The sequence below is a fragment of the Gavialis gangeticus genome, unplaced genomic scaffold (genome assembly GCF_001723915.1).
Source record: "Gavialis gangeticus isolate Ggan-Ray unplaced genomic scaffold, GavGan_comp1, whole genome shotgun sequence".
Classification (NCBI taxonomy): Eukaryota; Metazoa; Chordata; order Crocodylia; family Gavialidae; genus Gavialis; species Gavialis gangeticus.
Genome location: NW_017729024.1, coordinates 177,607,926 through 177,611,972, shown reverse-complemented (window position 1 = coordinate 177,611,972; position 4,047 = coordinate 177,607,926).

Here is a 4,047-nt window from a genome sequence, read left to right as displayed (position 1 = left end):
GAACATGGCTAATGGCAGCAGGGCTTCTTCAGTAGCAGGGTTGTGGAGGGCAGGGAGAAGGGAGAGACTGTGAAAATATGCCCCATCTCTTTGCATCCTGGAGGTCTCCTGCCTCTTTAAGATACTGGAGATCATACTGTATTCTAGGCTGGTAGACCTCACTGCCTGCAGAGACCTATGGATTTCTCTCCTCAATGGAATAATTTACAGGATTTTTTATGTGATTGTTTTTTCTTGTACATTTTTCTTCTCCCCAGAGGTTTGTCCACCCTTATGCATTTATTCCCACCCTTGAGTCCTAATTTAACCTCTTACGTATGATTTATTTGTGTCAGGAGCTGGGTGAATTTGTTGCTATGCTATGGGTGTGAGCAGTCATTCCTGTTTTTAGTCTCCGCCTGTCTCTGCCTATGATTCTAATGTAGTATTCTCTATTAATCTTTAAACTGAGCACTGTGACCCTCATTATACCAATGAACTATGTCCCTGGCTGATGAAGTCTTGGCTGAGGGAGGTGTTACACTAGCTTCTTGAGACAGGAGGTACCCAAGACTTTGTCTCTATCCAGGTGACACGGGACAGTGTCTCCCACAGACATTTTCATGCCCAGGGCAAGTTCTTAAGTTGGATCTTCCTCATCACCTAACACCCGCATACTTCCCTGAAGCTAGGGAATTTAGGATCACGTTTGTCAGCAGGGATATTTCTGCATCTTAAACAGCAGTAATATAACCCTATTGGGGTTTTAACATAAAAAGGTATGCTTTAGGTAAAAGCCATTTGTGAACCATGACAACAACTGGCCAGCCCAGATCCCCTGAAATACCCAAGGCTGAGGCAAAATCCCCCATTTGTTGTTTGCCCCCTGTGCAAGGGGCAGATTCATCTGTGAGCTGGCACAGGCATAGGCATTTTGTGGACCGATGTGACCTCTGGAGTCTAACCTTTGTTCCTGCCCGATAGCTGCTATGGGATGTGGCAGGAGTACAAAATGCCTTGGGTATTCCCCACTGCTTAGCCTGGACAGCTTCCAATGTGCTTTTGGCTTGAGGGTGTGCATGGTCAGAGGATACGATGCAGGCCCCTTTGTCCCAGGGGTATTCTTCAGGAAGGAGCTTATGTGTGGGAAAACCATGCAGAACACTAAAGTTTTATATGTGCGTGTGGAGAAAAGCATGACTTATAAGACAGCAGTTTGCCTGTTGTGTGGATGACCCATTCATCATCAGAGACCATGGCCTGCTCATTCATCTCCGAAAAACAAAATCAGTTTATAAAATGAGTAATTCCCCAGGAAGAACCGTTTCCTCCATATTGAAGGCTTCATTTTCCCTGAAGAACTCAACAGAAAAGTTTGCAAACTGTGCGGTCCCATCCATGGCAGGAGGTAATAAATCCTAGGACTTTGTCTTCCCTGATGTCACCTGCCCACAGCAGCAATCTGGTATTTAAGGGGAAGTCCATGGCCAGCCAATTGCGATGGAAACCCTAATAACATGGCTCTGGTGGAAACATGCTGCCAGATTGAATACTGGAGACCCAGAGGCAGCAAAGTGGTATAAGGGCCTTTATGGAGAGACCCACACAGAATCCAGGGTTGAGCGCAGACTGATGGCCAGGTGAGACCCTATTTTAGATCCCCTGGTGTTGTGTCTGGATTTTTCATGAAGAGACTAATGTCCTGTGTAACCTTTCCATCAAAAAGTTGGGGAACTATATCAAACTTTATATTTAAAGTGACTCTGCCATGTCTGAGCCCAGCAGAATGCCACTTGCTCGGACGAGGACTTGGCCACTTAGAATAGTTCTGTGTTCTTTTGAAGAAGACAGGGAAAGACTTCAGTGATGGTCTGTGGGGCACAGACAAAGGGATGGTCTCTCCTTCATAGAAATATCAAAGGGTCTCCTACAGGTATTACTTCTCTTGAAGGTACAAGGCACTATTACATACACAGAACCGAAGAGTTTGGCTAGTATTTAAAACAAATAACCGTGCATCAGAGCCTCTCTGAGATTTATATCTCAATGCTAAACTATATTTTTGCTCCCCCACTCTACCACCAACCTATTGCAAGTACCTCTGTGCTTTGTGCCATAGTGCCCCATGAATACAAAAGAAAGCTTCCCAGCTGCCAAAATTCGCAAAGCCACTGCCTTATTTTTCTGTAAATCCCTCCTTAAAGCCTGCTGCTGTTGTGATGCTTGCAAATCCCTGCTGTCTGACACTGGTTCAACACATAGGAGCTGAGACTCCCACTTCTCTGATAAGCTAGCTATTTTTATTATCTCATCCACCCCCATTCCCCACACCTTTTCTTTGCCTTATTCATCTGTCATGTCCAGTCTGACACTTAAACTAAGCTTCCTAGGGCTGGAATTGTCCTCTCTGCAATGCATTTATATAGCACCAAGGCTGCAATGAGATCTTACCCTTGCATGGGGTATTTCGGCATTACAACAATACAAATAACAATATAATGGTGGGCGCATCTACACATGCCTATTAATGTGCAGCAATAAGCTCCAGAGCTTATCACTACAGAGCTTATTGCTGCCGGGTGCACATCTGCATGTGCACCCAGAATCACAGTGGATTGAGCAGGGATGGAGCAGCCCCAACTGGCAGGAGACCTGGGGATCAGCCTGCCAGCCGGCAGCTGCTTCCCCTGGCTCAACATACTGAGGAAGAGCTGGCTGGGGCACGAGGTGCTCCAGTGTGGAGCTTTCTGGTGGGGCTGTGCAAAGGTTTTGTCCCTGATTCGATTCGGCAGAGATTTGGCCCAATTTGGTGGCTGAATCTCCGAATCCAGATTGAATCAGAGGACCCTTTACTCTCCAAATCAAATCGGAATCCTCCAAATAGATTCGGAGAGATTTAGAAAGATTTGGTCGTTCGGACATAGACACAGCTTTTAATGTTTTTTCTGCATACCTTGAGGTACCACGTGGCTCGTGAGTGCTGCAATGCTGGGGCACATGGAGTGTCCCACAGGAGCACAGGCGGGGAGGACATGCTTGGCAGCAGACTCGGAAGTCCCCCTGTGCTGATCACTGAGCCAGGAGGGTGCAGGAGACCCCCCGCGCACTCCCTGGTGGACCCAGAAGTGGACTGGAAGTACATCACTGTGAGATGCTCCATGTGCCCCACCATCGCAGTGATCACGAGCCATGCTGGTACCTCGAGGTACGTAGAAAAACCATTTAAACCTGTGTCTATGTCTGAATCGCTGATTCTCTGAATCAGCATCGAATCTGCAGATTCGGATTTGGCGGAATCGAATCAGGGACAGAGAACTGAATCAACTAATCGAATCCCTTGTCCCTGATTCGGGCCAAATCCAAATCTGAATCGAATACAGCCCACTTCACACACCCCTACTATCTGGCAGGCAGCCCCTGCACTGAAGCACCTTTGTGCCTTAGCCATACCCTCCAGCATCTATACATGCGTTCCTGCAGAATTTTTTTACTCCGCAGCAGGATGGTACTTATAAATACTTGTAAATCCTGCTGTGGAACAAATTAATTTACTCCAGCCTCATCTGGGCACACATGAAGATGCTGAGACTTTTACTGTGCAGCTAATTAGTCTCATGTAGGTGTGGCCACAGATTGCATAAAAAGACCATTACAGTTTCAAAGTCAAACATTAGGAAGTACCAGAAATGAATCTGGCCACCCATATTAGTTTAGCATTATTATGTCTTTAACCTCTATTCTTTTATTTCCATTTGCTCCTTTCCTTGAAGAATTTATTTTTCACTGTTGGAACTGAGGAAGTCTAGGAAAAGAATAGAGCTATGTGACTTTGAAGAAGGTGGAACACAATTAAGTGACAACCTACTTACAGTTGTAGATATCAGCAACGTGAAACTGTTTTCCTTATAGAATTACTAAATTTCCCCCCCAACATAACAGCTTCTTGAATGAAGACACAAGGCACTATCACATACCCAGAACCTCATAGGAGTTTACTCCAATGTTTAAAATAATTCACCTTCACAAAGTCCCGCCCCCACACACACACTCCACACCCACTCCCAACCA